At 39.8% G+C, this 20,355-nt stretch overlaps 1 pseudogene; it reads right to left on the reverse strand.

Annotated features, from left to right (window-relative positions):
* The window catches only part of LOC144371914 (protein transport protein Sec61 subunit alpha-like), a 600,798-nt pseudogene extending 582,305 nt beyond the window's left edge, over window positions 1-18,493 (reverse strand).
* Between the last annotated feature and the right edge of the window lie 1,862 nt (window positions 18,494-20,355).

The raw sequence follows: 20,355 nt of genomic DNA on the forward strand, positions 1-20,355 counted from the left end.
TGACACCTTGAGGTCAGCTCATCATATATCGGGTAAGGACCATATGTACTATTGGACAACCTAAGGCAAGAATGGTCCCTAAGCCACATGCTTGTTGTTTAAACAGAGAGGGGGAGATGTTGAGAGCTACAGCCAAAGGGGCGGCAGCAAACTTCCAGCTCCAGGAAACTTCTAGCTGCTGGCTGATGATTGGCTCACAGCGGCCCCAGCAACATCTAGCTGATTGGCTCCTCTGTGGTGTTTCTCATTGGAGATGCTCACTGAGCTGATTCCCTGCCCTTTCAGACCATGGAGCTGCTTATTGGGGGACGTCTTTTGCTCCATCCATGCGACCAAGTCAATCGAATTGGCCTCAAGAGCAGGAGGATTGTGGGAGTGGGAGAGACTTGATTTTTGTTTTGAGAGAGGCTTGTGGGAAGCCGTTGGTGGCATTTGGGCTCTGAGGGTTTTTCCTGAGTAGCTGTTTTGTTTGGTGTGTGTGGTTCTAAAAATAAAGTGTGTTTCTATTTACAAGTGGCTCCTGAATCGTGCCAAGCCAGATTATGGCATTGGGTTTTGTATATTATACTATCTATTTAGTGATTCTTTTCCAGGAGTTGGGTCAGAATCTCAGGAAATATTGTAAATATCCATGTCCAGGGCCTATTGAATGTATTAAATATAAACTTCCAGGGAAAAGCCTAGATTTGACAATATTTAAATTTTCCCCAGGTCACTTTGTGATACCACTGAAGCAGAAAACTAGATAACCAGACAATCATCTCTTCATCTCCTCTATTATTTACAGAAACAATTCCCTTTACAATTTGGAGAGTTGCCAAAAAATAAAAAAAAAATTAAAAATAAACAGGCAATAGAGAGAGTGATTTAACAATACTCCATGTAATTTTCCTAGACAGTGGCAGAATAAGGACCAATAAATTCAAAATGCAGCTTGGTTTCATATGTAAGCTCCTTAGCTCCCACATTTTAATAAGATAGTGTAGTTTTGACAGCATGGTTTGACTCTTATCTAATTGGTTGGTTCAGGCAGAAAAAATCATCTATCCGTTAATAATTTGTTCTCCCCACTAGCCTCCGCATAATCACTGTCTCATCATTGCCAACATGGTTTTCTCAGAACCCACCTATAACTTCATTTTAAAAACGTTTGCAACTCTGCATCTTCCTTCCCTAAATTAAGTATTGTTGTTCCCCAGATTGAATATCACCTCATCCATACACAGAAATTGAAACATAATTACAAAACTAAACTCTTCTTGGTATTTTTTTTTTCTTAATTACCTAAATTTCCTCATTGGAAAATTATCTGCTTTCCCACATTTGCTGCTCAAGCCTTACCACAAAGAGATATTTAACTTTCATACAACTTTTCACACTGCAAAAAGATCATCATTTATTGTAAAATGCTTTATTTTGAGTTTTAAGATAAACCCTATTTCCAGGGCAAAACTGTGCCTGATGAGTAAATCCCACCCACCTCCCTGCAACAGCAGTATAGGTGTGGACAGTGTGGCCAAAGGTTCCTGAAAGTCCTGCCACCTGCTCCAGTCACCCATAGACTTCTCTGACCAGATAGGTGGATGTTTGGGATATAAGGTGTTTAAGGCAGTACTGGAAACAGAACTGGAGGTGCGACAAAAAAGCATGATGTGTTTGCAGTTTCATTAAGTGAGAAATCTCCCAGTAACTGCTACCCTCTCTCAGGGGAAGTACCTGCAATTAGTGCAAAGCTTGCAGGAAATACAGACTTCTCAGCAAATCTGGTTATGAAGATAGTTGGCTGCTTAAAACCACACTGAGTGAGCCTTCAGAAGTTGAAGGATGGGTACAAGTGGACCACCCAAAAAATAAATAAAATATTTTGAAGACTGAATTTAGAACCGCTAAATATGCTAATGTGAAATAACATTAGAAACAAAAGACTGCTACCACTGAATACTCACGTAGCAGCTAACAAATGAAGAATGGTTACCAAGCAACCCTGCACAACAGAGACAGGAGCCATCTTGCCATTTCAAAATGTCTTTGTAAGGGTCCTCAATAGAGAACATATATCCATATACATCTGCACTGATGCAAATACATTCCAGATTGTGTTCAAAGAATTATTTTTGCCCTTAAGTTTCTATATTATGGAAAACGTTTTGTGTGTGATCAAACATCTGTGGTGGGCCCAGTGGTTTTGTCATTGGCTTCCAAATGACATGTGACTGACAAGGTGCAGCCAGCAGACCCTAAAATATAAAGGCATGTTGTTGTAGGGAGAGAATTTGTTTTGATGCTCAGAATCGAGTTGCTACACTCAAGTGGGGAAGATATATGGTATAGTAGCCCTGTTTGTGTTTTTTTCTTCAGACCCTGTCTTACCCCATGTGACAGAGCTCCCTACAGCACTGTGTCCCAGTTGACCTCTTTGTATTTAATAAACAAACACCAAATTTCCAGGGAAGTTGCAAAAAATGCCATTAAAACTGGAGGGTGAACCAATGTCTTCACAATTTGATAAGAGCCATAGCCAAATAATATGATGCATGGCATTTTTGGTTGTAAGGTGATTTCAGAAAGCCATTGAGATGATATGATTATGTTAAGATCTGCATTCTAATGGATATTGGACTCCTGCTGTCCACCTCTGCCTGCTATGGAACTCCTGGAGAGTTCCTATTGTTTAGAAAAGTGCGGTAGGAGAAAAATCAAGGGAAGGGACTTCCTGTGGGGGTCTGGGAGAATGCTGCGTGGGTCGGTCGGCAATTGTCCAGGAAGCATAGGGGCATCAGCATCAGTTTCTAAAATACAGTTTGTTCCTGCTTGAGTTGCTCGTGATTTTGTGCCCAGCCAAACTGCGGCAACTGGTGGCCCGTACAGGGAATGCCTGAATCTTGGACGTGAGTAAAATTGCTTGCCCCTGAGAGAATGGGTGACCCTTTCAAAAAACAATGTGTTCTTGTTTTGATTTATTATTATTATTATTATTATTATTATTATTATTATTATTATTATTATTCAAGCTGCCTATCATCAGAACTTTCTCAGGCAAACTGGTAAAAATGGTTGGCTCAAGTTTTGAAGTTTTTTATCCCTGAGAAAGATAAAATTCATACAATAATTTTTTTTTCCATTTTTGTTTCATTCTGTTTTTGTTTGTTTTATGTTATCTTATTGGGTTGCATTACCTTTATCGTAAATTAGAAATTACTAAAAAACAAACCAATAGACTGTTTAGTAAGTTGTTAGAGGTCCAAATTACGGTAGAAAACATGTTAGTTCAAACAAAAAAGAAGGTCTCTCAAACAAGTCAGACAGAGGAAATTTAAAGGAAGAAAGCTTAAAAGACAAACAACCATCATGGGGGGAGATACAACAGGAGGCTGCTACTAACTCTATTCTATCACCAGAGGGTGTAAATCAACCAACAGCTCCATCTATACTGAGTGGCCCTCAATTCCCATAGTTGATGAACAGAATCCTGAGGCAGGACCCCAAAGATTAGTATGCCCTGTACTTGAACAGGTAGGAAGGAAACAAATTCAATGTGCTTTAGATTTCAAAACAGTGAAACAAAGGAGGCTATAACAACCTATGGCCTGCAAGCATCCTTCATTGTGAGCATAGTCGAATCTATTACCAACTTGGACATGATGTCAGCAGATTGTGCTAATGTGTCTGTGCTAAATGGAGAACAATATTTGTTATGGAAGGTTGCCAATGAGGAATTTTGTGTGGATATAGCTAAGTGAAATGCAGCAGCTTGTTATCAAAGCAATCTAGATATGTTGTTAGAATAAACCTTATGAGGGTCAATGGCAACAAATTGAATATGATCCTGGCCTATTTGCACAAATTGCTGTAGATGTGGTTAGGGCATGAAAAACTTTACAGGGGCATGGAAATTTACAAGGACAATTATCTAAGGTAATACAAGGATCTAATGAACCTTACACTGAATTTGTAGATTGGCTTATTTAAAAAGCTTCTAAAATTTTGGGGGATACAAAACAAGCAATTCCATTTTTAAAATTACTGGCTTATGACGAAGCTAATTGTTGCCACAGAGAGATCATTAGACCATGGAGACATGAAGATTTAAACACATATATTAAATTATGTAGAGACATTAATGAACAAGGGCAAGTCTTGGCATCAGTATAACAGGCTTTAGATGCCAGGCCAAAAACATGCTACAATTGTGAACAAACAGGACATTTTAAAAGGAGTTGCCCCATAGAAGGAGGGTTTAACAAAGCTAGGTATCAAAAAAATAGAATACTGGGTATTTGCAAGCGATGCAGTAGAGGGAGACATTGGGCTAATGAATGCCATTCTCAAACCAACATAGAAGGTACTCCATTATCAAAAAATGGACAAAGACCAAGTTGAATATACCATGATATCATGGAGAAAGGCATCAAGCTCCGTTGCCAAAAAATGGACTGGGGGGCCCCATGCTCTGGGGCCCATAACCACAAATATACAGGGCATTGGAGGAACCCAGCAACCCCATCAGTTTATTGCCCGGGCCACATTGTCCATTAAATCTCTCATCAGACAAACTAGAGGAAACACATGGTCAGACATCTGTGCCTCCACCAGAGCAGTAATAACTCAAGAGATGGGAGTTCAAATCATTTTCAAAGGAGTAAAAGGACCTCTTCCTCAAGGAACAGTAGGTTTATTATTGGGATGCAGTTCTTTTACACTAAAAGATTATATGATAAGCCCTGGAGTAATTGATACCGATTATGAACGTGAAGTAAAAATTATAGCTAGTTCTCCAAGAGATACATCAGTAATTTCACCAGGAGATATAATAGCACAGTTATTAATAATACCCAGCCTGCATAATAAATTAAAATCTTTTTGTAGAAAGAGATTCCAGGGGATTAGGCTCTATGGGTGTAGATTGGGCTATGCTGTCTTTAAATTTAGATTCTCACCAAATGCTAGAACTAAAAATTCAAGGACATAAATTTAAAGAGATACTGGACACAGGTGCTGACCTTAGCATCATATCTCGTCAAGAATGGCCAGAACACTGGCCATTACAATAAGCCACTCAAATGCTTCGAGGTCTAGGAGTAACAAATAATCCCGATAGAAGTGCAATGGTATTAGATTGGAAGAATGCTCAAGGATGTGAAGAAACTATACAGCCCTATGTATTGGATAATCTTCCTATAAATTTATGGGGATGAGATTTCCTAGATCAATTAGGTTTGACATTAACAAATAATATCAATCCTAACACTCCCACTACTAGGGCTAGACAAGGCTTTAGGGAAAAAATGAGAGAAAAAGAACAAGGTATTACAGCACCAATTCAAATAGATTAAGAAATAAATAGACATGGATTGGGCATTCAGAAAGGGCCACTGAGACAATCAAAATTACTTGGAAATCAGAAAGACCAATATGGTTTCCTCAGTGGCCCCTGACTAAAGAAAAGATACAAGTATCCCATGACCCGGTCAAACAACAATTAGTGGAGGGACATATACAACCCTCCGGACCTCCCCATAATACTCTCATTTTGTCATTAAAAAGAAATCTTGTAATTGGAGATTATTGCAAGATTTAAGAGCCATTAATAATGAGATGGTTATTATGGGACCTGCTCAATCAGGGATTCACCAATTGTCTGCTTTACCAAAAACCTGGTATGTTTTTGCTATAGATATTAAAGATTGTTTTTTATTTTTCAATTCCAATTCATCCTGAGGATAGTCCACGTTTTGCATTTACTATCCCTGCACTGAATCATGAAGGTCCTGATCAGAGATATGAATGGAAACTACTGCCTCAAGGGATGAATAGTAGTTCAACTATGTGTCAAATTTATGTTAACAAAGCAATCCAGCCACTTAGAAATCAAAATCCTGAAGTACAAATATTTAAGTATATAGATGATGTGTTATTGGCACATAAAGATAAAAACACATTGCTGAAATATTATGTCATACTTACAAATTCATTAAAATATTATAATCTAGAGATAGCAAAAGATATAGTACAATTAAATCTTCCAATTAATTATTTAGGTGTTCTATTATCCTCAACCATGGTACATCCACCAAAAATTCAAATATGAGTAGATCAACTCAAATAACTTAATGACTTTCAAAAGTTACTGGGAGACATAAATTGGATAAGGGCTTATCTAGGCATAGCAACAGGAAAGCTAGGACATTTATTTGATATTATAAAAGATCCATCAGATCCAAATTCACCCCAGATGTAAACTCCTAAAACAAGAAAGGAATTAAAAATCATTGAAACATATATGGAAAAATGCATTTGGATAGAATTGATATAAGTTTGCCTTTATTATTTATTGTACTACCAAAAAAAATTTCCTACTGGAGTATTTTTGGAAGAAGGTGCATTATTATAGATATATTTATTTTATTCTCCTAACACTATTCTTACTAGGTATCCTGAGGCTGTAGGACAATTAATACTCAAAGGAATAAGAGCAAAAAATGGAGTGTTTGAAATTTCTCCCAATAAAATTATTGCTCCCTATACTATAAATCAAATTGATGAGTTAGCTAATGAGTTAAATACTTGTGCAATAATCATTTGTAAATCTAATGTTTCATTTGATAATCACTTACCATCTAGTCCTTTGTTGTCTTTTTTTTTTCTAAGCATCCTGTCGTTTTTTCAAAAATGACAAAAAAACCTATCATGAATGCTCCCAATATATTAAATGATGGGTCAAATAATGGTACAGCAGCAGTAGTTACCCCTGATCAAACTTTTACATTTTTAGTACCCAAAGAATCAGCTCAAAAGGTAGAGCTTAATGCAGTATTAAAAGATTTTGTGATTTAAATAAATTAAATTCTGTATTTAATTTATTTTCTGATAGTCAGTATATAGTTAATGCTATAGTGTCCCTTGAGGATGCTGATAGGATTTCCCCTTGCTCTACTCTTTTCTCTTTGCTTTCTACTATACATAGTCTAATCTGAGACAAAAAAAAAAATATCAAGTTTTTTATAGGACATATCAGGGCACATACAGGATTGCCTGCAGCACATAATTTGGGCAATTAATTAGCAGATAAATCTACACATGAAATACATATTTTCTCCACAATAGAAGCTATAAAATTTCATAAAACGTTCCATGTCAATTCTAATACTTTACAAAAGCATTTTAAAATAACTAAACAACAAGCCAGACATATAATAAAACAATGTCAAAATTTTGTAACAATTTTTACCACAAGTTAATCTTGGATTCTATCTCAGAGGACTGATACTTAACCATTTTTGGCAGATAAACGTCACACACTTGCCAGAATTTAGAAAATTAAAATATTTGCATGTTACAGTTGATACTTATTTCAGATTTTTGATGGGCTTTCTTCATGCCAGAAAAAAAAAAAAACTAAAGATGTTATAGCTCATTCCTTACAAATTTTTGCCACTGTGAGCATACCAAAACAGTTAAAAACAGATAATGATTCTGGTTATACTTTCACCTCTTTTAAACAATTTTGCTCATCATTTGGTATTACTCACATAACAGGAATTCCATACAATCCACAGGGACAAAGCATAGTTGAAAGGGCTCATCAAACTTTTAAAATGTACTTATTAAAGCAAAAAGAGGGAATTGGAAAGGGGTATATATCCCCCAAATATAAACTCAAAAACTTTTTACTCTAAACTTTTAAAATATGGATTCATCAGGGTTTAATGCTGCAGACAAACATTTGTTTCCAAAAAATGTACATAAGCGTAAGGTACTTTGGAAGTATATTCTAACAGAACAATGGGAAGGTCCTGACCCAGTGATTGTCTTCAGTCGAGATTCTGTTTTTGTGTTTACACAGGAAGAACAGCAGCCAATTTAGATTCCAGAAAGATTAACCAAAACAATTTCTACAGACCAAAAAGAAGATGATTAGATTAAAATCCATAACAGCTTATATCCAGAGCTCCAGCTCTGCTATTCTTACATCTATAACATGATTCACCAATATGCCTATTTCAATATATATTTTATTATTGCTTTTTCCCACATCATAAAGTTCTATTTTATTTTTGAGCTCATAGAGACGTAGGTTAATGTTTTCTGATCAGTTTTATTTTTTGACTGAGGAGTTTTTGAACATTGCAATGGAAATTTCACCTATGTAAAGCTATAAGGCCTTTACTATTGTCTTATGTGTTGTATGTTACGTGTGCACACTTCTGTTTTGTGTTGTATGTCTGTATGTGTGTATGTCCATATATCATATGTGAGGAGTGCTCATGAATAATGAATTTTTTTATAAAAAAATAAAGTTTTTTTTATTATTTACGTGATTTTAAAGGTTTAATTAAAATTGGGTAAACAACTTTTAAGGATTATTATAATATGTGTATAAATAAGCAGGTTAACAGATCTTTTGTTTACTTTCACCTTTCCTTTTCATTATAGTTAATAATTTTGTTCAGGATAATGTAAATTGTTCAAAAAATAGTTTTCTTAGTACCTGTTTGTATGTTACATAATTTTTTAGCATCACTGTCAGAATTGCTATCTTCATCCCAGTGCCAGTGAAGACAAAGATGAAACCAAACTATACTTTCTTTGATATTTATTTCAACAAACTGTATAAACTGGTGCATCAATGAATAATAGCTGAACAAGTAATGCTCATTCAGCGAGTATATTTATTTTGGGATGAATTGGAAATATTTATAGATTTCTTCACTTTGAACTGCTTGCAGATCTTGCCTGGACTATGCATCACTCGTATGCATTGTGACCTATCTGTTGATGCAGTGAATTATGGTAGTGCTGGTGTATTTTTGCTGATGTGTCACCAGTGATGCAATTTTTTCTAAGGAGCCATCAATTAGCTTGGTGACATGGCTTTTCTGTATTCTCCTCCCTTCTACTAGTGATGGTCTAATTTGGGGGGACAATAGAGTTGAGGCAAAGAACCTTACCCCCCCACTGGTGCATAGGCCTATCCACAAGTATGGCTATATGCTGTACCGGTAGTCAGTGATGGGTATGATCCAATTGCAATAGTATCAACCTAAGACAGGTGGCTGACGCCTAGAGGTCAGTTCATCTGATGACAGGTAAGAACCATATGTTTAATTGGACAATCCTAACAGGCACGGTCCCTAGCCACATTGCTTTTTGCTTAATTAAACAGAAGGGGGAAGATGCTAAGAGCCACAGTGAAGTAATATGATGCACCACATTTTTGATTGAAAGGTGACACCAGCAAACCATTGAGATGATATGAATATGGTAAGATCTGTATTCTTATGGATATTGGACTCCTGCTGTCCACCTCAGCCTCCTACAGGACTCCTGGAGAGTTCCCATTGGTTGGGGAAGTGCGGTAAAAAGGAATTTCGGAGGAGGGACTTTCCTGTGGGAGTCCAGGAGAATGCTGCGTGGGTCGGTTGGCAATCATTCTGGGAGCTTAAAGGGAATTGGAATCAGTTTCTAAAATAAAGTTTGTTCCTTCTTGAGTGGCTCGTGATTTTGTGCCCTGCCAAACTGTGGCAACAATACACTCAGGGAGACATTCATATCCCAATGGTCACAGTTACCTACAAAGAGAGGATTCAGCTCTATTGCCTCTTGTTTGTATTGGAAAATATGAAACCGTGTCCTCCTGTTCCCATAGATGCAGACCAAGCTTTGATGGTCTAACTACAAAGAAATCTAAAGCACAAAGCTATATTTCTAGTGCACAAAAGTCAGAGGCAGGTAGTCAAGAAGTTATTAGGCAAGTACAACTCCTTGTTAATGGAATGTTTACCCTGTCCCCTACATTTGGGATCTCTTCTGTCGCATCCAAGTTTGTGAGGTGAGGGTCCCCTGCTGCCAGCACCATCCCTAGAGTGTCCCATTCTGGGTCACCAGGCTGCATGCTCCTGGCTTTCTTCTGAAGGCAGCATGCATATTTTTCCATATTCCCAGCAATCAGCACTTAGCAGGTTCATAAATATCCAATGACAGAGAGACATTTTCTACCCTGTCATCTGAGAATGAGACACATGGACACTGGAGACCACTAGGCCTACTGGTGCTCGAGGCCCGAGATCCGCAACTGCTGACTGGGGGTTGGGTAATACACTTGCTGGTTGAGCTCATGCACCTTGGATGTCTCCTAGTGGCCCCACATCACCATCTGCTGCTCCTTCAGCTGCTTGGCCACCTGCATGATGCTCAGAGAAGAGGATATGCTCAGAGGTGGGTTCAGAGGAAAAGGGCCCAAGCTGCTAGTCACTTAAATGGCTCTTTCTGTAGCTATACATCTTTACCCAGACTTTAAAAATGCCCTAAGTGCCCAGAGTGCACCCCCTGTCATTCCAGCGGCTTGAGAGGCTGAGGCAGGAGGATTGCAATTCCGAGGCCAGCCTTAGCCACTTAGCAAGGCCCTGAGAAGTTCAGCGAGACTCTGACTCCACAATAAAATCTAACAAGGGCTGGGGGATGGCTCAGAGGTTAAGCATCCCTGGACCAACAAGATGCTGTAAGGAGACCAGACAATGTGTAATTTTCCACTCTTGCTTCAGGTTCTCAGACCTGCTGCTGACAGCTGAGCTCCACCAGTCTGTCCTTAGTGCTCTGAAATGTCTCAGCAAGGTGGGTGGCCCATCTGCATGACAATCCTTCACTTTGACCAAGCAATAAGCTGAGTGACACTTTAAGAATTTCCGTTCGACACAGATCATAGAGAAGAAGGCACAGGATCCCAGCATGAACATTAAGTATACTACTGCATTGTCAGGGTCCTTCAACACAGAGCCAAAAGACTCTGGCAGAGACAGGTAGTAACACAGGACATCAACTGCATAGGCACAGGTGGGGCTTCCAAAAGACGTGTCCTGGGAAGAAGAAAAATAAGTTCTGGGATGTTGCATCTACTGAACCTAAGCTTTGAGATGAACTTAGAACAGATCAAAGACTGTTATTGCAGCTGGGCACGATGACACCTGTCTGTCACCCCACAGCTCAGGAGGCTGAGGAAGGAGGATGGCAAGTTGGAGGCCAGTGTTGGACACTTAGAAAGGCCCTAAGCAGCTCAGTGAGACCCTGGCTCTAAATAGGAGTGGAACAGAAACCAGGGGTCAAGGACCCCTTGGTTCAGTCCCTTTTACAAAAAAAAAAAACCTGCACAAAATTTGGGAAAGGACCCAGGGGAGGAGATTTGTGGGTGAGAAACTTGGTCATGAGCAAGATGCACAGATGCCGAGGAGCAACACCTGCTCTGTGGCCAGGAGAGCTCCTTGGCTGACAGATTAGGTGCCCAAGAGAATGGCTAGGGTCACTGAAGCACAGGGCACTAAGGTCAGAGCACTTCAGAAATGGCATGAGACTCACTTTAGAACCAAAGCACAGTGGTAAACACTGTTACCATGGCCCCTGATGCCAGTTAGGTGCTTCCTTAAATGTGGCATCTGTGGGCAGAGTAGCTAATGGCTGGGGACTAAGAAATCCCAATCTCTCCTTGTGACAGCATTTTCCTGTCTCCCCAGAGTTGGGACAGGAGGACTCGCGTCACCTTCTGGACGGCCACTCAGATGGGCCATCTGTCCTATAAACCACATGGACAGGATTTCTGTGACATAAATTTTCTTTGCATTCCCTGGCCCCTGGCATTCATGTGGTGGTCTTCTGACAGCCCCTCTCCCTGCCACCTTTGGCTGCGTGGGTCAACAGCTGATGTCCCTGTGGTTGAGAATCTGGAGACATTAAAGCTTGAGCATTTTGCAAAGGAGGAAGTTCAGCAAACACAAGGGGTGAAAGCAGAGACTTGTACTGGCTTCTCTGGCCACCAATGACCTCTCTGAACTCCCCTAACTTTCTCCACTAAGCCACACGCCAATGCTCAAACACATCAGCTCATCTCTGCCCTGGGGACTTTGCACCTGCCAGCTTTTCTAGGATGGACCCATAACACTCTTCTCCAGTCGCCCCATCTTCCTTCTCTGCTCTACTCTGGCCCAGGGCCCTGGGATGACACTGACACTCACATGTCTTATGTTATCTCCCTTTGTATTCTTAGCACCCACAGAAGCTTCTGGTGCTTAACAGCACCTTTCTGACAAGTGTCTGGAATGAAAGTTGAGTCACAGCAATGGCAGAATGAGGGCCTTAGAAGATTTCTGAATGTTTACCATGGTCATTTCTTGCAAATCACTACCCGCGGATATCTGGGAACTTGATTAGTTTTATGCGCTAGTGTTGCCTGGGGGTGAGAGTCTTGTGGCATCTGTACTGTCCACCTCACTCCCAGCCTGGACTGTCCCCCACCTCAGTGAAGAAGGACAAGCTACACTATGCACCCTAGTGGCTCTTCCACACCCCACTTTCCAGGTCACAAGCTGAGCTGGGGTGGCACTCCTGGTATTAGTTGGCCCTTCCAACTACAAGCTACCTGTGCCTGCTCCACCATCTTCTTGCCCTTCTTGGGGGTGTTCCCATTGGTCCACCATTTTGGATCCTTACAGCACCACTGAAAGACGCCCAGGTAGCCCCTCTGCTCCAGCCAGGTCCCAGAGGTGGCCAAGGGCAGCCACATCCATGTCTCGGTTGTCTGTGACCTTTATCTCTCTAAGTCCTGAGGCCCTCACTCTGAGGTGACACTGGCTGGCTCAGGCTGGATTGCTGTGCCAATTCCCCAGCCATTTTCTCAGTCAGTCTTTCAGGGACAGCTAATCATTCCTTCTAAATCTGTCCCCTCACTCACTATTCTGCTCTAAAGCAAAGTGAACATCTGGCTAGCTGCAGCAGCCCAAGCCTTCACTTACTAGCCCCCTGTGGCCACCACTACTTCTGCTCCTTTTGAATGCAGCCCCCCTCAAGCCAGGAGGTCTTGGCGGACACCACAACTCCTACACAGCTTTTGCCCCCACATCCATGGCTGGGGTCCAGCTGCTTTTCACCCCCAGATCCTCAATTCACCATATAATTTTTTTAAATTCTAGGAAGAGTCTCATGTCCCTTTGCCTACTCTTCTGTAAGTGTCCCCGACCTTCCTTTCCGAGGTTTTGTCTTTTCCATGGGATCCCTCAGACCCTCTGCAGAGACCTGTCTGCAGTTATCTCAATTTGATTATGTGGCACTGGAGGCCAAGAATAAGCTCCACAGTCAATTTCAAGAAAACACAAAAACGCACACAAATATTTTCAAGAGAGAGACTTCCCAGCAAATAACAGATTCAGGGTTCAGAGGCCAAAAAAAAAAAAAAAAGTCAATTTCCCTCACCTAAGAAGCCTGACATGTTTTTCAATTTTTATTTAATTAAGATTTGTAAGACAGGTGTCATGGTGCATGCCTGTAATTTCAGTGGCTCTGGAGGCTAAGGCAGGAGGATTGCAAATTGGAGGCTAATCTCCTCCAAATTGGGCTTCTAAGCAACTCAGCGAGACCCTGTGCCTGAATAAAATATAAAAGAGTATTGAGGATGGGGTTAAGGGGTTAACTGTCTCTGAGTTCAATCCCCAGTGCCTTCCACCTCAAATTGGCAATACTTTGGACTGAACCCAGAAACAGTCGTTTTACCCCAGCCCTTTTTGAGACAGGGTTTCACTTATTTGCCAAAGCTTCTTTGAACTTGTAATCATTGCACTAACTGATGCTTGCCTGAACAAGTGGTTTGGTGTAGCAATTTCATTTTTAAAATCTTATTTTCTAAGAACAACTGCTAGAACATGAGCAGATGATTGCCCAAGGATAGTCACTTTGATGCTAACTATGACTGAGAAAGGCCTGAAATGTCCAGCAGAAGACAATTTGCTGAAATCAACACTTCTTTATCCTTGCAGTGCAGGTTCCTGCTAAGAAATATGAGGCAGGATTACTCTGTGGCATGTAAACTGTCCTTGAAATATTTTTATAAGAGGTGTTATTATGATTATGATTATGATTATTATCACTATCATTATTTGGTACTAGGGATTTAACCCAGGATCACTTAACCTCTGAGCCCTTTTCCCAGCCATTTTTATATTTTATTAAGAGACAGTTGCTCAGTGAGTTGCTTAGGGCATCACTAAGTTGCTGAGGCTGGCCTCCAACTTGTGATCCTGTTGCCTCAGCTACCTGAGCTGCTAGGATGACAGGCTTGAGTTTCTGCACTCAGCTATATTTTTAAAACTTTTCCCACTAAAAATTAAGAAAAAAATATTTCTGAAACAGACATTTTCCCCCAGAGGAATACTCTGCGTGCATAAAAACTTCCTGCAGAAGTGCCCAAAGGGAGGCAGGGCCCTTATCTTTGTCTGTGTTGATGGTGGTAGGGTTGAACACTTTCCCCAGGATGGTTTTATAGATGTTGCTTGAGATGGAGAGGGAGAAGCCAGAGCCCAGGCCATGCCCTTTCTAAAGAAGCTCATCCAAAAGGTAGATGATCAAGCCCACCACAAGGAACTGCAGAATTAAAATAAATAAATTAATAAAAGTGAACTCTGTATTACTGGCCCCAGGGCCCTGGTTCCTTCCATCTTCAATGACTGGGCTCTCTGCTATTACAACCAAATAAGAGACCTTTCTCAATGTGCCTCATGGGAATTCAGAAGCCAATGCCAGGGTTTTTTGATTCTCTATTTTTTTAATCTATTTTTTAGTTAAAGGTGAACACAACATCTTTGTTTATTTTTATTGAGTCCTGAGGATGGAGCCCAAGGCCTCATGCCAAGTGAGAGCCTCTACCACAGAGCCCCAGCCCTGGCCCCTATATTTTTTTTTGTTTTTTAATTGTTTTCAGGTTTGCAGGTGGACAGCATGCCTTTATTGATTTTAATATTACTCATTGTAGATGGGACTTTATTTGATTGATTTATTTCGGGGTGGTGCCCAGCCTCCAAGCTGGGACCTCACCCTGCTCAGGACAATGTTTAGCCCTGATCCCAGCCCTGAGCCTGGCCTGGCCCCAGCTATGGCTGAGTACTGCTGAGGAGGAAGAGGGAGTGCAGGGTCACTCAAGACGCGGGGTGCGAGTGGAGGTCCACCTGAGTGGTTATCAGCAGGCAGATCCGAGCGCCCATTTTTGAGGGGTCCCTGTCCATGCCTGTCATCATATCCATGATGGACTGGCCAATCGTGATGATCATGCCCAACACTAGAATTTTAAAAAAACCCTGAGCAGAGAGTGGCAGGAACACAGATGACAAATACTGACACTGCCCCTGAGGACTTGGTGAGGAGTGTCCAACTGTCATATGTCAAAGCACACGAGAACTCAGAGGCTTACTGGTGAAAGCACCTTTGGTCTTTTTTGTGGCTTTAGGGATTGAACCCAGGGCCTTGTGGACAGAAGGCAACTGCTCTACTAAACCTCAGCCCAGTCATCTTAAATTCTTTTTTTTTTAAATGATCTTGAATTCTTAAGTTGGAAAAACATTTTAAAAAATTGTCAAGGGTAAGGAGAAAACATCTGGGACTATAGCTCAGTGGTAGAGGCACTGGGCTCAATTTCAAGGTCTGCAAAAATTAATATTAAAAACAAAAAGAGAAAGTGAAAATAATACCCCAATTTGGGCATTAGAAAAATAATGCAAATTTTGTGTTTATGTTTGTTTTGTTTTGGTACCAGGGATTGAACTCAGGGGCACTCAACCACTGAGCCCCATCACCAGTCCTATTTTGTGTTTTATTTAGAGACTGGGTCTCATTGAGCTGCTGAGGGCCTCACTGTGGCTGAGGCTGAGTTTGAACTCAAAATTCTCCTTCCTCAGCCTCCGGAGCTGCTGGGATTAGAGTCATGCACTATGGTACTAATCCAAGTCTATTTTAAAATTTACAAAATAAAAATAAAAAAAAACAATCAGTAGTGCTTTAGAATAATAATGCATTAATTTAAGGCATTGAATAATAAATGCATTAATTAATATTTAATAATGCATTACTTAATTCATTAATGATTGATGCATTAATACATAAATATATTTTACAATCTTGATTTGTATCTGAAACTCACAAATTTAAGTTAGATGGATTTCTCACTCAATTATTTAATCTTCTAACTTAAGATCTCTAAGGCATGCTATATTGAAGATGGCAAACTAAAAATTTATATATATTGTTTTCTAAATAATACTTTCCTGTTAAAAGAGCTAGGCTTGGCTGATTCTGAGGCGTGTCCCAATTATTGGGGCTGCCTATCTTATGATATGGCCAATACTCTTAACCTAGTTTAACAGCATGTAGAAATGGAGACTCCAGAACTATTATATAAATTTCTTCCACATCAAAAAATTAATCAACAGCAGAGCTGGACTGAGAGGATCACCTTTTAGCACATTAAATACTTTTTAATTGCAGAAGAAAAATAGCACTTGCTAAATAACTACTATGCTATAGGCACTGTGAGAGTGATTATTCAACGTAATCCTTTCTTATTTTTTTTTTTTAGTACTGAGGACTAAGTAGAGGTGCTTCATCCCTGAACTCCATCCTCAGCCATTTTTTAAATTTTATTTAGAGACAGGGTCTCACTGAGTTGCTTAGGGCTTCACTAAGTTGCTAAGGCTGGCCTCAAAGTTGCCTCAGCCTCCAGAGCTGCTGCAATTACAGGTGTACTCCACAGCACCTGGATTTAATTGAATTCTTATGACAGCTATGAAGTAGATTCCACCTTCTTTGTGAGGTAGGAAAATCATGGGTGGTGAAGAGGTGACCTCCATGTCCTGATCCTTCAAGTCCATCCTCTGGGCCATTTGTGCCCTCCACTGCCTGCCTGGCCTTCCCTTATACCCAGTACTTTGCAGAAGTGATCTCTCACTAACAGACCATGGAGCACCTACAGGTTTGGCAGGCCAAGCACACAGGCCAAACTGGGCCATTTTAATGCCCCCAATTTTAGAGCCAATTCAAATTCTCAACTAGATACCACAACTGTACCGATGATCTTTCTTACACTTCTGGGCTCTGTTGAAGAGTGTTTGATCTTTTGGAGTGTCACCTACTTCAATCATCTTGGTGCCAGCCAAGATCTGCATTATGAGGCCCAAGGTGACAATTACAGAGATGCCCAGCTCCATGAGTGTGTCAAAGAAAAGAGGTAGCCACAAAGCTACTTTGATCTCAGGAAAGCAAAACATCATTTAATAAAAATGAGCCTACAGAATTGCTTGTGACCCACTTATCCACACTGGATGGGCTTCAAGTTGCTGGCAGCAATTATAGAATAACCCTCCATAACCAAAGATTATAACACAACTTAGTCCCTCTGTCTAGCCTCCCAGACCTCATGTCATTCTGTTTCGAAAGTCACGTACCCCACAACAGCCTGCTGCATTTCCATCTCCATGGACAAATCCATTCTGGCTGAACAAAGGTCAGAGAGGCCAGTTATTCATCAGTTCATAAAACTGGAGAACATTCCATTCATTTCCTGAGTCTGCAGATGGGGCTGGCACAGGCACAACTGAATCTAATTGGGAATCACCCTTCCCTTTCCATCATGTACAGATGAGCTCTGATTCTGAGTGACTGGAACCTCACTGGAACCCCATTTTTAAACTATGTCCTTCAATTGCACCATAAACATTTATTATTTCCAGACCACAGGTGATTGGTTAGAGTAGACCCTCCACTGTCACTCATGGTTTTGATCCATATATTTCACCTGTAGATATGAAAAAGATGCAGCTGAAAAACCAATGAAAAGTTCTAGAGAATGTTCTAGGTGGACTCACCATCTTGTTTCAGGAATTTCAAACACTCTATAGTTTTTTCAAGTTTTCAGAAATTCTCAAGCAGAGACTTATCTTGCTCTTCCAGGTTTTGTATTGCATTCAAACTCAACTCCAAAAAAGATGGAGTTGCCCAGGCTAAATTCACCATTGATCAGGCTGTTCCACATGGCTCATGAAGACTTTCCAGGCAACGGAGCTGCCCATTCTCTGAGCTCCACAGAAAGGCTGTCATTCAACTAAACGGTGCTGGTCCAGCAGAGAAGAAGCAGAGTGATTCTGAGCCTCCCTCTGTTTGAGGCCAGAATCCCTCATCTAGTAAAAAACGTCCATAGAATCTGAGGCCATAATACCAAATAAAGTATCTGGAAACAAGCAGAAACCAAAGGAGTGGCGCCTGTGTCCTTCCTCTCCCTCCTACCCCAATGCCAGCACAGGAGACCAGATTGACTTGACAGCAGACTAAGAACAATAAGAGCAGGATGGCTGTTCACAGCACCTTCTCCTTCAACTGGATTTTCAGAAGAGGTGGAATCAGAGGACATAAAGTTTCCCAGTAAATCAATACAAATGGAGTCACACAGACCCTTTCTCTGATTACCAAGAAAGGCCAAGGAGGGCTTGGGGTAAAGATCCATGGAGAAGCACTTGCCAAGGATGTATGATGCTCTGGGTTTAGTCTCCAGCAGACACCCTCCCCCCAAAAAAGAGAAGCCAAACCATGCACCAAGCAGTGTCCAGAAAAGTGAGTCTCAGCCTTTCTGTGGAGAAAGCCAATGTGAAGATGTTTGTAGGTATCACGTCTGAGAATCCTTATATTACAGCATCATAACTTCTCACTGATGAAGTGATTTCAATGGCAAAGCTGTGCTCTTTACCTTTGAAATGAACAGTTTAGATCCTGATTGTCAGGCAAGAGGAAGGCAAGTTCAAAGCCAGCCTCAGCAAAAGTGAGACACTGAGCCACTCTAGGGGACCTTTTCTCTCCACAAAATAAATAAATAAATTAATAAATAAATAAATTAATTAATTAATTAAAAATAATTAAGTCTGGAGACATCTCTCAGTGAGTGGTTGCTTTATCCTAGGGATTAATAAGTAAATGAATAAATGAAAAAATAAATAAATCAATAAACAAATAAATAAATAATTTTTTCTGTTGTTGATATTTTTAAAATAATATTTTAGTCTTTATTTTATTTACCTCTTCTCTGATGTTTAGTAGTTTTTCTTCTACTAGTTTTGGGTCTGGCTTGTTCTTGATTTTCTACCTCCTTGAAATGGAAGACTTGGTTGTTTTCTATTTTGATGTAGGTATGCACTGATCTAATCTTTTTAAAATTGCCTCTGCTCTATGCTATAGGGTTTTTAATTTTGTGTTTCTATCATCATTTTTCTAAATTTTTTTAAAAATTTTCTTCTATTTATTCATCAACTCTTGGGTATTTGAGAGCTTGTTGTTACATTTGCAGACTTGCAGGATGTTTCTGAAGTTCCTCCTGTTATAGGTTTTCAGTTTTATTACATTGTATTCAGAAAAAAATTTTTGAAATAAGTTTTAGCTTCTAAAATTTATTAAGATTTGTTTTCTGACTTATTGTCTATTCTGGAGAATGTTGTTGGTACTGTTGTAAAGAATTTGTCTTCTTTTGGGTTTTGTTGGAAAGTTCTCTTAAGTCCATATGCTCTGCATGGTACTTTAAATCCTGTGTAAACAAAGAAGAAGAGACAGAAGCAAGGTGCAGAGGCAGAATGTCAGAATGGCAGAAAGTCTCCTTTTCCAAGTTGCCGGCTTTACTTATAGTAGTAGGTTACATTAGGTCACTGGCCTCAGTAGTACATTATTGTTCATTGTGCCATTAGGCTATAGATTTTGCAACATTATACAGCTTCTTCCATAGTTACCTACTAAGGTTGCAATGTGCAATGTTAGGAGATTTTTGTGGCTCTCAAGTAAGTCTTTTGTTTAAAGTTACTTTTATATGGACAGTTTCATGTGCAGAAGAGCTTGGTAAAACAATGTTGTTTTCTAAAAAGAGAGTCATCCTTAAGTGCCTAAGGTCAAGGTCAAGGCTGATAAGATTCTATCCAAGAGCTTCCTCATGCAAGGCATTGCCACACAGCTAGGTATTGCAAATGTATTAGTTATCTTGCTAGTTTCTGAAAGAAACTACAGAATATCCCAAACATAGGAAACAGCATGCCTGTTAAATCCTGGGAGTTTGCTCACCAGAGGAATGCTGTCCTTATATTTCTATGGTCAACACTTATAATCCTGTGTCTCTTTTTTGATGTTTTTGGATGAAAGGTCCATCCATTTTTCAAACTCTGTTACTAGAAGTTCTCTATTAATATGCATTGAAGACTCTCTCCCTTGACATGAAGTAATGTCTGTCTTAAGTCTTTGTGTTGTAGTATTATGTGATTTTTTTATTTATACTTATGATAGTTTCTTGCTTAATTAAAACCATTTATCATTATATAATAATTTTGGCTATTTTTACTTCTGGTATTAAGGTTTATTGTTTGTGATATAAGAAAAGCTACTTCTAATTTTTATTTCCATTTTCTTGAGATATCTTTCACTTATTCTTCACTTTTATTCTATGTGTTTTTTTTAAAGGTGAAATGAGATTCTTCTGCTGAGGGCCATTACCAAGTAGGAATGACGCATCAAAATTTCCTTGCC

Source organism: Ictidomys tridecemlineatus, chromosome Y, assembly GCF_052094955.1.
Source record: "Ictidomys tridecemlineatus isolate mIctTri1 chromosome Y, mIctTri1.hap1, whole genome shotgun sequence".
NCBI lineage: Eukaryota > Metazoa > Chordata > Mammalia > Rodentia > Sciuridae > Ictidomys > Ictidomys tridecemlineatus.